The sequence below is a fragment of the Nerophis ophidion genome, linkage group LG16, assembly GCF_033978795.1.
Source record: "Nerophis ophidion isolate RoL-2023_Sa linkage group LG16, RoL_Noph_v1.0, whole genome shotgun sequence".
NCBI classification, from domain to species: Eukaryota; Metazoa; Chordata; class Actinopteri; order Syngnathiformes; family Syngnathidae; genus Nerophis; species Nerophis ophidion.
In genome coordinates, this window is record NC_084626.1 from 294,100 (window position 1) to 310,541 (window position 16,442).

The window sequence follows — 16,442 nt, forward strand, 5'->3', positions numbered from 1 at the left end:
GGACCTCACATTTTGTTTATTTTTGGTTTACGTTAGGGCTGGGCGATATATCGATATTCTCGATATATCGCGGAGTTTTTTCTGTCTGATATAGAAAATGACTATATCGTGATCTTCGGGTATATGTTCTCACACAGTTGCTTTTAGCTGTGGACATTAGACTGCATGCATTTCCTGCTCTTGTCTCTCCTTCTCACAGAGACATAAAACAAGCACACCTTCTTACATACGTCACATACTGTCACGTGTGCAACGTCACACGCCCTCCCCGAGCAGAGAGGTAGCTACATGGTAACATTAGCTGTGTGTGCTAACAGTGGTTTGCGATTGGTAATACGAGAGAGAGAGAAGGTGCCAGTCTGGTAACAAATGGAGGAAGAATTAATTCTCAAGAAAAACAGCAGGGGGTCAATCGTCTGGCGGTGGTTTGGATTCAAGCGGAAATATGTCGAACAATTATGCGGCAAAAGCGCTGCTACAAAAAGTTTAATTTGAGTTGTTTATTTCAAACATGCAAGCATACAACATGATACATCACAATTTCCAGTTTCTCTTTTCAACATGTTCGAAAAGGAGTAGGAAGAAGCAGAGCTTATTTAATCCTACACCTTTTATTTTACTTAACAGTTGCTAAAACTTTTGTTCACTTCCTGTTCTCAATGTATTTATAATACACTCCATAAGTAATCACATTAAAAATAAATACATAATTGAAGTAAGTTATATTCCATACGATGAGATAAGATTATTTTGCGAATGAAAGAACGAATGGGTGAATAAATTCAGAATGTTTATCTTGGTTCTTCTTTTTCGTACTTTGTAAACATTTTAAGTTTGAAGAGTTTCTTGAAGTGGATCATATTAGAAGATTGTTTGATTGCTTTACTTAATCCATTCCATAGATTAATTCCACATACTGATATACTGAAGGTCTCAAGTGTTGTACGCGCATACAAATGATTTAAATTACATTTTTCTCTAAGATAATATTTCTCCTCTTTTATGGAGAATTGTTGTATATTCTTGGGAAGCCGGTTATAGTTTGCTTTGTGTATAATTGTAGCTGTTTGCTAATTCACTGCCAGAAGCACTGCTATTTCAATTCCTATTATGCAGATCATTTTTATTTGACACTTATTGAAATAGTTTGTGACATCATGCACAAAACTGCACTTTATTTGTTTTAAACTATTGTTGTGGTGTTATATACAAAAAGTGCACTTTAATTTAGTGTTTTGATATGTCATCTTGGTGACATCATGCACAAAAGTGCACTCATAGCCTGTTTTAAAATGTCTCTGACAATCTTCCACTTTCTGTTTTGGAATTACATGCATGTTTGTGCCACCGCTTAATAACTCTTTAATAAATACAGTTTTGGTCAAGTGACTTCCGAGTGGGCACAGTGACGTTTTATTAACGTTGAAACAACGTTACTTTCCCGTGTTGAAACAACGTTCAATTTGGGTTGAAAATGAAAGTTGGATCAACGTTTGAATACAGACGTTGAATCAACATCAATGTTTCAACGTTGATTCAACTTTCAGTTTCTACCTAACAGAGACGTTTAATCAACGTTGAAACGACGTTGATTAAAGCACTCATAGATTAGAATTTGGGTCTTACATCGCCTATTTTTAATATATATAAAGAGAAAGAGGAAAATACCTGTCCATGATGGTGCTTAAACAACTCTTTAAGTCATATCCACCAATCTTTGAGAGCCTGGCTGTCTGCAAATATACAAGAGAATGTGTTTGGCCTACACTGGGGGAAGGGGCTGGCAAACACATACATATACATTCAAGTATAGAGCCTGTTTTATCTACACGATTTCATAACCTGAAATTTCTATCTAAATACAATAATATTTCCGATGTAAAAACAGCTACACAATTATAATGTTATAATTACTTACCAGCAAATCTTTCTTGCTTGGTTGAGTTTTTATCAACTCGTCAAGGTCGAGTAGTTCCTCCACTGTCTTCAATTTCTGCACATGGAAGGACAGTTTTATCAAAAAATTATCCTTTTTCGTATTATATGTATCATAGCAAGTGTACTGTGTCGTTCCATACATGCATAAACTGAAATCATTGGTACATTGCCTTGCATTAACGTTCTGCTTTTCAATTACCGGTAGTGGTACATGTACATAGACTCAGGGGCGAACAAGATGAAACGTGGGGGAGGGTATGTTTTTTTTGGGAAAAAAAGAGATTATTTAGCAAAATCTGAAAAATAAATAGTTTGTTCTCCTGACGTATATAAAAAAAAAAGTTTGCTCCGGTAAGCTCTGCAAAAAAAAAGTTGGTTGCCTTCTTGTGCCAAGAGAAAAAACTTTGTACCCCCCAAAATTTCTGCGCTCCGTGCAGTCTTTTATTGTCAATCATAAAACATCTTTCAACAAAATCTGTTTGGATATTTTATTGTCATATATTTTAGTATACATGTTGGCCAACAGGTCAACAGTGAAACCATTTGGAAGTTTCAATACTTGACAAAGGCTCTTGTAATAGCAGTACTGGCCTTATCAGTTAAATAAAAAAATAAGTAAAGATCATAGCATTTAATATCACATGGATCCTTTTATGGGCGACCCGTGGACTTGCCTTTTGAGACAAAGCCTTGCTAACAAGTCAAACTAATTAAAAACTACCTGTATTTAAAATAAACTGGCAACATTTTAAATAAACATTAAAATGAGCCAGAAAAACCTAACTGCCATCCAGACGGGTGTTTTGAAGATCAAAATCAAGAGGAAGTAAATTAATACAGTGACTGGCGCGGCTGTAAAAGACAATGGGTACAGAACCCAAAAAAATAGTTTGTTTTGTGTTAGCCTGGAAAAACAATTGTTTGCTTTTGAGCAGGTGGGGAAAAAAATTGTTGTCTGCTTGGGGAGAAAAAAAAAGTTTGCTCAGGTCCAGTTTATACAGTCAAAATAAACGTTTTCCTGCAACCCTCTTGTGAAAGGGCCAAAATTATATCGAAATAAATAACCAGTATTATCTCAAGGTACAAACCTGAATCTTTATGGACGTCGATGGTTTTCTTTGCAGTGAAATAGTTCGATTTCCAATTCAAATCTTCGCTCTTAGTCTTGCTTGCTGGACTGGAAAGGAAGTACTTCAGCGCGCATGCGCACAAGCTTGGCTTTTAGTTCATGCTGCCATCAAGCAGCGGTTTCGTTGAAAACTGTCGCAAATGGCCGATGCGCGCAGAATGTTTGGCAAGTTGAATTGTACACGTTGAAACCACGTTGAAAAGACGATGTCCCCCAATGATGAAAACAAACCAGATTTGCAACATATGGTGTGGGGGCGTCAGTTGGTTGTGATTTGGTCGGGATATGGTTGAGTGACGTCGCGACGTAATTTCAACCTCACCTCGACGTTGAACTAAGGACGGGTGCCCACTGGGTTAGTTGTGATTTCCCTCTCTGCATGAAAGGTTAAAATGAGCATATATCAATGCAGTATGGATAAGAATGTTTTAATGTAAACGCATAGACTCATCATACTGCTGTGATTATATGCATCAAGTGTTTGTTCAAGGCTAAGGCAAAAATATCGCAATAAATATCGCGTATCGTGACATGACCCAAAAATATCGAGATATTTTTAAAAGGCCATATCGCCCAGCCCTTGTTTAAGTATTAGACGCCGCTGTTTCCGACATCCACAAAGCAATTAGCTACCGGCTGCCACTTACTGATATGGAAGAGTATTGCACGGTTACTCTGTCGAGCTCTAGACAGGACCGACACTCAACACATAATTTGCAGACTATAATTACTGGTTTGCAAAAAATATTTTTTACCCAAATAGGTGAAACGAGATAATCTCCCACGGCACACCTGGCTGTATCCAAGTGCCGCGGCACAGTGGTTGAAAAACACTGTAGTAGGGAATTTGTGTGTGTGTGTGTGTGTGTGTGTGTGTGTGTGTGTGTGTGTGTGTGTGAGTGTGTGTGTGGTGAAAGATGAGAGCAACAGGCTCCCACCTGAGCGATCCCAGCAGAGACTCTTCCTGACAGCTGTTTGAAGCCACATTGTTGCCTGTCATGTGCACAAAGCAACCGTTGAGGGTGGAGTCACACCACCGAATCCTATTCTCCAATTTTGTGAGGCTTCACATGAGATCGGGCCCGAGATCAGCCGAGTCGCTGCAGAAAGCAGATGGCGCCGCATTTCGTCCGCTTGTCAGTCAGTGGCCGAAAAGAGTTGCAACTGTCAGTCAAAGCGCTGCTGGGATTTTCCCGCCACGAGCAAGCAGACATGAGAGTTGTGTTACGTTGCCGTCGGCGTATGAGGAGCAAAAGTAGTGTTCTCAAATCTCTTAACTCGTGATTTCACAGAGGCGCCTGATGGAATAAAGTAGGGACGAAGGCTGGTCTCATGCAATTACACACATTTCAATTCTATTCCAATAGCACTTAGAAGGCTGCCTGATGGACACACTCGGCTCTCAACCAGGTGTCTTATTGCGAAGCTTGCAGCTCTAACAATGGAGGTTGAGGCAAGACGAAGAGACTGCGGAGAGCTCACATGAATTTTCAAACAAAATAGGAGCAAGAACATGCAATCATGGAACTTGTTTAGTCGCAGGCATTTTTGTGTGGTTGTTGCAGATTAAAAAGCTTGAACTTGCAGCAAAAGTTTGCAATGTTTGTACTCCCTCATTCATTAATACTAATGACAGAAATAATGAATTATAAGTACAGAAAGAAACACCACCAAAGGCTTCCTTATTGTGTGCTCTGTCGTACACAAATTGCAGACATTGTCCATTTTTGTTTTATACTTGAAGTGTTGGTTTATCTCATACATGTATCTATGTTCTAGCACATTTTACCTACATGTTAAGAGTATTGATAAATTGTTGAGAGTGATCCATAGCGCTAATTTGTGTTGGCAAATGAGCGATGATGAGAGATTATCATCAGACTTCAACATCTCTAACGTGAACAGTGGGGCAAAAAAGTATTTAGTCAGCCACCGATTGCGCAAGTTTTCCCACTTAAAATGATGACAGAGGTCTGTAATTTTCATCATACGTACACTTCAACTGTGACAGACAGAATGTGAAAAAAAAAATCCAGGAATTCACATTGTAGGAATTTCAAGTAATTTATTTGTAAATTATGGTGGAAAAAAGTATTTGGTCAACCATTCAAAGCTCTCACTGATGGAAGGAGGTTTTGGCTCAAAATCTCACGATACATGGCCCCATTCATTCTTCCCTTAACACAGTTTAATCGTCCTGTCCCCTTAGCAGAAAAACAGCCCCAAAGCATGATGTTTCACAGTAGGTGTGGTGTTTTTGGGATGCAACTCAGTATTCTTCTTCCTCCAAACACGACAAGTTGAGTTTATACCAAAATGGATACATGGATGATACAGCAGAGGATTGGGAGAATGTCATGTGGTCAGATGAAACCAAAGTAGAACTTTTTGGTATAAACTTAACTCGTTGTGTTTGAAGGAAGAAGAATACAGAGTTGCATCCCAAGAACACCAAACCTACTGTGAAGCATGGGGGTGGAAACATCATGCTTTGGGGCTGTTTTTCTGCTAAGGGGACAGGACGATTGATCTGTGTTAAGGAAAGAATGAATAAGGCCATGTATCGTGAGATTTTGAGCCGAAACCTCCTTCCATCAGTGAGAGCTTTGAATGGTTGACCAAATACTTATTTTCCACCATAATTTACAAATAAATTCTTTGAAATTCCTACAATGTGAATTTCTGGATTCTGATGAAAAAGACAGACCTCTGTCATCATTTTAAGTGGGAGAACTTGCACAATCGGTGGCTGACTAAATACTTTTTTGCCCCACTGTAAATGCTGCCTCTCTGCCTGGTCAGCATTGCAAGTGACAATTCTTAATTGTTTTACCCTGGATAAATAAATGTGAAGCAAATATAAAAATACATGTAAGTTTGGAAGTAAATGTTTTATATACACCCTGTACTACATTTCCCAGAAGGCTTAGCGTTGTCGACACTAACAGGACTATAGTCGTGGTCAAAAGTTTACGTACACTTGTGAAGGACATAATGTAATGGCTGTCTTGAGTTTCCGATCATTTTTTCCAACTCTTATTTTTTGTGATAGAGTGATTGGAGCACATACTTGTTTGTCACAAAAAACATTCATGAAGTTTGGTTCTTTCATGAATTTATTATTGGTCTACTGAAAATGTGACCAGATCTGCTTGGTCAGAAGTATACATACACAATGTTAATATTTGGTTGCATGTCCCTTGCAAGGCGCTTTTGGTAGCCATCCACAACCTTCTGGTTGAATTGTTGACCACTCCTCTTGACAAAATTAGTTCAGTTCAGCTAAATGTGTTGGTTTTCTGACATGGACTTGTTTCTTCAGCATTGTCCACATGTCAATGGGGTTTAAGTCAAGACTTTGGGAAGGCCATTTTAAAACCTTAATTGTAGCCTGATTTAGCCATTCCTTTACCCCTTTTAAAGTGGTTGGGGTCATTGTCCTGTTGGAACACCCAACTGTTTAAGACCCAACTTCCAGGCTGATAATTTTAGGTTGTTCTGAAGAATTTGGAGGTAATCCTCCTTTTTCATTGTCCCATTTACTCTGTAAAGCACCAGTTCTATTGGCAGCAAAACAGGCCCAGAGCATAATACTACCAGCACCATGCTTGATAGGCGTTCCTGGGATTAAAGGGTTCACCTTTTCTCCTCCAAACATATTGCTGGGTATTGTGGCCAAACAGCAACATTTCAGTTTCATCTGACCACAGAACTTTCCTCCAGAAGGTCTTATCTTTGTCCATGTGATCAGCAGCAAACTTTAGACGAGCCTTAAGGTGTCTCTTCTGGCGCAAGGGCTTCCTTCTTGCATGGTAGCCTCTCAGTCCATTGTGATGCAAACTGCGCTTGACAGTGGACACTGACACCTGTGCTCCAGCAGCTTCCAATTCATTGCAGACTTGCTTTTTGGTGGTTCTCGGTTTACTCTTGATCATCCTTACATATTTTCTCTCAACAGCAGGTGATAACTTATGTTTTTTTCTTAATCATGGCAGTGACAAAACCGAGCAATTGTCTGCACAGTTGCTCTTGGGACGTTAAGCTGCTTTGAAATGGCTCCAAGCGACTTTCCTGACTTGTTCAAGTCATTGATTTTTTTCCAGATCTGTGCTGAATTCCTTTGAAAGATGACATTTTTAATGAGAAATATCAAAATAATGTTGGTCGAAACATGAGAAATATTTGAAAATGATGTTGATCGAAACATGAGAAAGGTAAAATTGATTACTTTTTTAATTAAAAAATATTAAAGTATTGTTGGTAGAAACATGAAAAATTTTAAACGTTTGTAGAAAGATTTTTTTTTTTTTTAATTACAACAATGTAATGTTGGTAGAAAGATGAGAAATATAAAATTAATATTGGTAAAAAGATTACTTTTTTAATTGGAAATATTCACATTATGTTGGTAGAAACATGAGAAATGTAAAAGATGTAAAATTAATGTTGGTAGAAAGATCCATCCATCTTCTTCCGCTTATCCGAGGTCGGGTCGCGGGGGCAGCAGCCTAAGCAGGGAAGCCCAGACTTCCCTCTCCCCAGCCACTTCGTTCAGCTCTTCCCGGGTGATCCCGAGGCGTTCCCAGGCAAGCCGGGAGACAGTCTTCCCAACGTGTCCTGGGTCTTCCCCGTGGCCTCCTACCGGGTTGGACGTGCCCTGAACACCTCCCTAGGGAGGCGTTAGGGTGGCATCCTGACCAGATGCCCGAACCACCTCATCTGGCTTCTCTTGATGTGGAGGAGCAGCGGCTTTACTTTTATCTCGCTCCGGATGGCAGAGCTTCTCACCCTATCTCTAAAGAAGAGCCCCACCACCCAGCGGAGGAAACTCATTTCGGCCGCTTGTACCCGGAATTCTGTCCATAAAAGTTAGGAACAGAATCGGTGACAAAGGGAAGCTTTGGCGGAGTCCAACCCTCACTGGAAATGTGTTCGACTTACTGCCGGCAATGCGGACCAAGCTCTGGCACTGATCATACAGGGAGCGGACCGCCACAATAAGACAGTCCGATACCCCATACTCTCTGAGCACTCCCCACAGGACTTCCCGAGGGACGAATACCTTCTCCAAGTCCACAAAGCACATGTAGACTGGTTTGGCAAACTCCCATGCACCCTCAAGGACCCTGCCGGGAGTATAGAGCTGGTCCACAGTTCCACTACCAGGACGAAAACCACACTGTTCCTCCCGAATCCGAGGTTTGACTATCCAGCGTAGCTTCCTCTCCAGTACACCTGAATAAACCTTACCGGGAAGGCTGAGGAGTGTGATCCCACTATAGTTGGAACACACCCTCCGGTCCCCCTTCTTGAAGAAAGGGACCACCATCCCGGTCTGCCAATCCAGAGGTACCGCCCCCGATGTCCACGCATGCTGCAGAGTATTGTCAACCAAGACAGCCCCACAGCATCCAGAGCCTTAAGGAACTCGGGGCGGATCTCATCCACCCCCGGGGCCTTGCCACCGAGGAGCTTTTTAACTACCTCAGCAACCTCAGCCCCAGAAATAGGAGAGCCCACCACAGGTTCCCCTGGCACTGCTTCCTCATAGGAAGATGTGTTGGTGGGATTGAGGAGGTCTTTGAAGTATTCCTTTCAGTGAAGGAATACTTGGGTTTTTATTTTAATTAGAACTATTCAAGTAATGTTGGTAGAAACATGAGAATTGTAAAATTAATGTTGGTAGAAATATTAATTTTCCAATTAGAAATATTAAAGTAATGTTGGTAAAAAGATGAGAAATGTTAAAGTAATGTTGGTACAAAGATGACATTTTTAATGAGAAATATCAAAGCAACGTCGGTAGAAAGATTATTTTTATTAATGAAAAATATTTAGTTGAAACATGACATTTTTAATGAGAAATATCAAAAATAATGTCAGTAGAAAGATTCTATTTTTTAATGAGAAATATTTGGTAGAAACAAATGTTAAAGTAATGTCGGTAGAAAGTTTTTATTTAAAACTTTTAAAGTATGGTTGGCGGAAACATGAGAAATATTTAAGTAATATTGAGAGTAACATGAGAAATGTCAAATTAATGTTGGTAAAACTATTAATTTTCCAATAAAAAATATTAAAGTAATGTTGGTGGAAATATGAAAGATGTTAAAGTAATATTTGTACAATTATGACATTTTTAATGAGAAATATCAAAGTAATGTGGGTAGAAAGATTGTATGTTTTACTGATAAATATTTGGTAGAAACATGAGAAATGTTAAAGTATTGTTCGTAGAAAGTTTTTATTTTCATTAGAACTATTAAAGTAAGGTTGGTAGTAACACGATAAATATTGAAGTAATGTTGGTAGTAACATGAGAAATATAAAATTAATGTTGATGGATTCATTGTCCGATTAGAAATATTAAAGTAATGTTGGTAGAAACATTAGAAATGTAAAATTAATGTTGGTAGAAAGATTAATTTTTAATTAGAAATATGAAAGTCATTTTGATAGAAAGATGACGTTTTTAATGAGCAGTATAACAGGTAACGGAGATGTTCTCTGACTTAATGATGCTGCTGTTCCTAATTGTGAGCGATGGCAGCGAGGCTTAGACTGGACACTGTGTGCTGACGGTGAAAGTGTGCTTGACAGAATTCATCGATCACACATCTTCTTCCCCACCATGGAAAGCGAGATGACACAGGGTGGGGGGGGGGGTTAGACTGGGGGCGTCAGGGCCTCTGAGAGTCAACTGTCATCACGTTACACCAATGAATAATTGACTGAGACATAGACTCTCAAGCATGGCTCTCAGTGTGCACACTTGTCACAGGTGATTGCGTGTGGTCACATGATGCAGCAACAATTGGACCTCATTTTATTTGACACTTGCTCGTATTTAAAGCAACAATAGCTTTTATCGCATCACAATCGTGCCCCCGGATCACCATTCCCAGCAACGCGCTGATGCGGAGATGTTCACGCGCTTCAGTCAGGAGCTGCACGTTGCCCACAGCCGCACTCATTAATCCTGACAAAGAGGTGCCTAAAAAGCTTTTTAAATCACAAGAAGCACTCGATTTCAGCCTTTTCCGTCGTCCCCGGCAGCAGCGCCTCGGACAGCAGCTGGTGTGCTCGCGATGGATTACACCACCGGCGGCAAGCGATTATGTGCCCCCCGTCGGCGTGAATCAGCGACAAAGGAAGGAGGTGTCTCCTCCAAACGGACAAGGCTTACACCCTACTGACTAGCAAGTTGTGCTGCATGCTTCATTCAGTGCTCGTTCTCGGGGATGTCGCTCCCTATATCGCAAAAAAGCCGCTGACTGACCAGGGCTCAGAAAATCTGCAAAGACTCCTTCCACCGCCACCAAGGACTGGTTTCACTGCTGGACTCTAGGAAGAGGTTCCGCAACCTCTGTAGCAGAACCTCCAGGCTCTGTAACAGCTTCTTCCCTTTTGAACGCGTCATAATTCCCTCAATTATGTTAGGAACTCGCATGGCTGCCGTTTTTGTGACCCCAAAATGCAGGAACCAGGAGAGCGAAGAGAAGGTATGATGAGTTTTATTACTCAAATAACAGAAACATGAAGCAGTCTTGCATACGAACGTTCCAACTTAAAGTGCGATCTTCGAGCACTGAGGAGTGCTCGAGTGAAAACATAAATAGACATATGCTGATTGGCAGCAGGTGTGGACCGGCTGCCAATCAACGGCAGGTGAGGAGAAAACATTGCTCCGCGGAACAAACAGGAAATTTATCAAAAAAGGGGAATGACGTGAAGTAAATAGAAAAACAAGGAAAACTAACAGAAATTAAGTGACCGTGAAGTGATCGTCACAGGACCCCCTCCCCTCAAGGAACAGATTCCAGATGTCCCCTTGAAACAGGGACAGAAAGAAGTCCAAAAGTTAAGGGAGGGCGGAGGGAAGACTTGGCGTTTGTGAATTACTTAGCAATTCATGGAAGCTGCTTTTATACCCAATCATGGCACCCAACTGTTCCCAATTAGCCTGCACACCTGTGGGATGTTCCATAAGTGTTTGATGAGCATTCCTCAACTTTATCAGTATTTATTGCCACCTTTCCCAACTTCTTTGTCACATGTTGCTGGCATCAAATTCTAAAGTTAATGATTATTTGAAAAAAAAAAAATGTTTTCTCAGTTTTAACATCAAATATGTTGTCTTTGTAGCATAATCAACTGAATATGGGTTGAAAATTATTTGCAAATCGTTGTATTCCGTTTATATTTATGTCTAACACAATTTCCCAACTCATATGGAAACGGGGTTTGTACAAAAACAAGGAAAATCAACAGAAATGAAGTGACCGAGCTTCACAAATTCCCCCCAAAAACAGATTAACTCGCTGGAATATAAAGACAATATAACATACATCCATAAACGTGGATGCATATGCAAAAGTGCAATATATTTATCTCTACAGTAATCTATTTATTTGTATCTGCACCTTACTGCTCTTTTATACTGCACTACAACAAGCTAATGCAACAATTTTGTTCTTATCAGTAACTTTGACCACAGCGTCAGTTGCTGTGTAGAGTGGCGCTTCCCATCATTTTCAGAAGACTGCGTTGCAAAATGATTACATGAACAAAACCATGATCCTGGCATATGCTGTAGTACTACAGTAATCTTTCACATGTCCTACACAATACAACTACTGGCATGCTGCCGTGGAAAAGTCTGTTTTTTAAGGACAGTAGCAAAGCTTTAACAAGGAGATGAGCAGACTCTTTTTTTGTTTTTTTCCTGAGGAAGCTTAGGTCCTGTAATGTGTGCAGCAAGCTGTAGGAGATCATTTATCAGTTTGTTGTGGCCACTGCCCTGTACTTTGCAGTGGTTTGTTGGGGAACAGCACCAGCGAAAGGGACATAAACCGGATTGACGAACTGATCCGGAAAGCTGGCCAAACTATTGGAACTCAGTCGGAGGCATTTGTGTCAGTGAGGGACAGGAGGACACTGGACACACTGCTCACTATCATGGACAATCCTGACCACCCACTCCACCAGACCATTGAGGGACAGCGGAGATCATACTCCAACAGGCTCTTTCAGCTTCGTTCCCACAGTGTTCCATTCAAGAACTCCTTCATTCCGTACTCCATCCAGCTTAATAATCACTCACCATACAGCAATCGATGATACCTGCCTTTTACCTGAACGTTTCAATGTTATCTACCTCTCTGTTTATAATGTCTATTTTCTGCTGGATCTACTCTCTAGTGTTTGCTATTTTTTGCTACATATGCTGTAATATTGTACATGTTAATTGTTATATAAAATATAATATGAGTATATATCATATACTGTATATATGATATGTAAATGTTACATATGTTATATTTTAAATTGCTACTATGGTACATTTTTAGTCTACTTTATCCTTATTACCCTTTCCGTCCTTTTGTAACTGAGCTACTGTGTGGAACAATTTCCCTTGTGGATCATTAAAGTTTGTGTAAGTCTAATGTAAACGTATACCGGTCCAGCATGACTCGGAGTAACCGTGAGTCTCGCGTGGAGTGTGGTCTCTCGCTGGCTTGGAGACTGGCTGTCCCCTGCTTCTCCCGTGCCTTGTCCTCTGTCTGTTTATTGCACCCGGCCGACTCTGGGGGGTCCTGTCTTTGGCCGGCCTGGCTACGTGGGGCATGAAGTCCCTTGTTCCCTGGGCACCGCACTTGCTGTTTTGGGTTGGGCTCCATGGGTGGCTGGAGCCTTACTTAAGCTTGCGCGCACACTGGGAAACAAAAATATTGTAAATACACATACATACAGTACATATATGTATTAATGCATTTGAAACCACTGCTTTGTTCATAATTGAGGTAATTAGTTATTATTCATTATCAATAGTGCTGTTCTGTTGGTATTTCTATTGCTCCATTTATAGTGTAGTGTTCATTGTCATTTCTGTTGTATTTATATTTACTTTACCTGATGTGGGATATGAGCCGAGGATGTCGTTGTGGCTTGTGCAGCCCTTTGAGACACTTGTGATTAAGGGCTATATAAATAAACTTTGATTGATTGATACTTCACTAACTGCTTCTTTTCTATCACTTTTCGTATCTGTTTTTTTATTCCTTATTTTTAAACCCCTCCTGCCCAGGCCTGCCTGAGCCAAACATTAATATAAATCCATTTAATAAGTCAAATACAAATAAGGCAACAAGAGAAGTATCCCACACTTCTCTTTTGTAAATTTATAGAGCAAATGTGGGCATCTACAATATGATTTGCCTGAGTAGCTGGACAGGACACAAAAAAAGTAAACGTTTGCCATTTATGCTCGTCGTGGTCACACGTGTCCTTAATTGTCTTCACGCAGGCCCTCTCAGTAATAGCGAACACCCCCTAAGTTTTCGTTTTCCTCCGGGCAGCTTAACAAATTACAAGAGCTTCATAATGAGTGTGTGGAGGTCAGATACTTTGAATAATGAATCAAGCCAATCACTCTTTTGGACGCGGCTGTGTTGTGTAGGACACAGGTGTCACACTCAATCACACAGGGGCCAACCTTACAAAGTAGACTTTGGATTGCTGGTCGAAAATGTAGAGGAGGGTAGACTATGTAGATTACCTGGACCCCGACTTAAACAAGTTGAAAAACGTATGCGGGTGTTAGCATTTAGTGGTCAATTGTACGGAATATGTACTGTACTGTGAAATCTAATAATAAAAGCTTCAATCATCCATCCATCCATCCATTTTATACCGCTCATTTCCTTTGGGGTCGCGGGTGGCGCTGGTGCCTATTTCAGCTACAATTGGGCAGAAGGCGGCGTACACCCTGGACAAGTCGCCATCTCATCACAGGGCCAACGCAGATAGACAGACAACATTCACACTCACATTCACACACTAGGGCCAATTTAGTGTTGCCAAATCAACCTATCTATCCCCAGGTGCATGTCTTTGGACGAAGTGAGCTTCAATCAATCAATCAAAAACTAGCTAAAAATGTAGTAGAGTAAGAATACAGTCAGATTGGTTCAAAGTGAGGCCTGGAAGCCATTTTCTGCCCGCGTTTGGCTTTTTTTGGCGATGGACATGAATTCATTATTAATGAGCAATATTAACTATGACACTAACGACTTTTAGCTTTGTCACCTATAACACAAACGCTAGGATAAGGATTTTTTTTTAACAGATTAGCATATGCTGGTGTACATCGAATTAGTTTCCATCCATCCATCCATCCATCCATCCATCCATCCATCCATCCATCCATCCATTTTCTACTACTTATCCCTTCTGGGGTCATGGAGGGTCCATGGTTTAAGACATGGCTAGCTAGCTAGCGGCTAAGGTCCATCTACCGTCAGCAGTGTTTTAGTTACTTCTAAATCACTAATCCTCGCCTCCATGGCGACAAATAAAATAAGTTTCTTACAAGTATCATCCCTGCAGGACGAGGAATAGCTAAACATGCTTCACTACACACCGTAGCTCACCTGCGTCAAAATGTAAATGTGACAGGTTTCCAGCCGCCGTCGTGCGGTTTGCAAGGACCATCGATGCAAGACGCTTCGTAGCAGGTTTGACACTCGTTTATTATTTCAATAGACAATGTTTGGTCCCAGTCGGTCGCGCCGATTTCCAGCGCTAGCTCCTGTGCTGCTCGTCTCGGCTTGCCTTTCGGTGGCCGTTGGCTTCGTCTTCCTCGCGGGCTCATCTTTCTTCTGGTCGCTCTCGTCGACTTTCGCTGTTGTTTCTCCTCCGTCTTCTGCCCCGATCGCTCCTCCTTCTCCCCTTTTATACTGCAGGAGAAGATGCACGGATTGAGAGCGGGTGTGTGATTTACGCACCTGGCTCTGATTGCTGCAGCGTCGCTCCAAGCGCACCCCGCCTCTCTGCTCCGCAGCACACTCCGCCTCCTGTCCGCCATCTTGAGTAGGACCGCTACCCCGCTGTCGGCCCGTCGGCTCCGCCTCTCCACAGTAAACAAACGCCATTGGTGGATCTACTGTGATTATACAAAGTACAAGAGCGTATCTCGTGGATACTACTTTGATTACCTTTTTTTTTTTTTGGCATCACATCTTCTTTCATTTTTTTTTTTAATTTATATTAGGTTTATAAATTTAGGAAATATGTCCCTGGACACATGAAGACTTTGAATATGACCAATGTATGATCCTGTAACGACTTGGTATCGGATTGATACCCAAATTTGAGGTATCATCCAAAACTAATGTAAGGTATCAAACAGAAGAATAAGTGATCATTACATTTTAACAGAAGTGTGGACAGAATATGTTAAAAGAGAAATTAAGCAGATATTAACATTAAATGAACAAGTGCATTAATCATTTTCTACCACTAGTCTTTAATAATGTTAACAAAATAAAAGAATGATAAATATGTTATATATGTGACTGCATACATCAGCAGACTAAATTAGGTGCCTTTGTTTGTTTACTTGCTACTAAAGGACAAGTCTTCTTATAGCTTCACAATTTTCTTTAAGAACTTAAATGCAATAAGAAACACGTTTGATGAAACCCAAGATTTTTTGTTAAAATAAAGCCAATAATGCAAATTTATTGTGGTCCCCTTTATTTAGGAAAGTACCGAAACGTATCAAAAATAATTTTAGTACCGGTACCAAAATATTGGTATCGTTACAACACTAATATGTAAATTATAATGTCTTCAAAATGCGCATTGTTTTAATAAAATATGGACTTTTGTTGGGGCTAGAACCAATTATTCATGTTTACATTGATTCTTGCGAGGAACTCTGCTTCCCCATATAAACTTTTCCTTTGGCGATATATGTTGTAGAACCAATTAAGTTTGTGAATCGAGGTTCCACTGTATTGCTACTTTGGGTGGTCATCTGACAAAGATTAGTGCAATGCATCCTTTTATAATTATTTTTGAATTACATTAGGTTTGGTGAGCCCTGCGATGAGGTGCGACTTTTCTAGGGTGTACACCGCCTTCCGACCGACTGTAGCTGAGATAGGCACCAGCGCCCCCCGCGACTCCAAAGGGAATAAGCGGTAGAAATGGATGGATGGATGGATATGTTTTTGCTGTGATGGGTGTTGCTAGAGCATTGGTTCTCCAACTTTTTTCAGCCAGGACCACCATGCCCAACATTAAAATACAGGAGCGTTGTAGGCCTAAATATTCATTAAAAGTAAGGTTTTGACAAGTGCATTCAATAATTTTGATCACTATAAAATGACAGTCTCTGTTTCAATATAGGAAAACAAAACACTGTATTTTAATCAAGTGATTTTTTATTTTTATTTTTTTTGGTGTCCTGCTCGATGAAGCAACACAGTTTGAGAACCACAGTGCTAGAATAAGGTAGTTCTCATTGGCTGAAATTCACCATGCAGTCAGGATGCGGGTGTAGAAGAAGACACAGCAGCATATTCAGTAT

General features: G+C 40.5%; 1 long non-coding RNA gene across 4 annotated transcripts in view; it reads right to left on the reverse strand.

The window, feature by feature from the left end:
- Window positions 1-3,161, reverse strand: part of LOC133569951 (uncharacterized) — a 42,165-nt gene extending 39,004 nt beyond the window's left edge. For all 4 annotated transcript variants that reach the window (XR_009809993.1, XR_009809992.1, XR_009809991.1 and 1 more), the window contains exons 1-3: window positions 3,027-3,161; window positions 1,919-1,993; window positions 1,669-1,733 (exon numbers count right to left, since the gene is read on the reverse strand). This is a non-coding gene — a long non-coding RNA (uncharacterized LOC133569951). The remainder of the gene's footprint in view (window positions 1-1,668; window positions 1,734-1,918; window positions 1,994-3,026) is intronic.
- Between the last annotated feature and the right edge of the window lie 13,281 nt (window positions 3,162-16,442).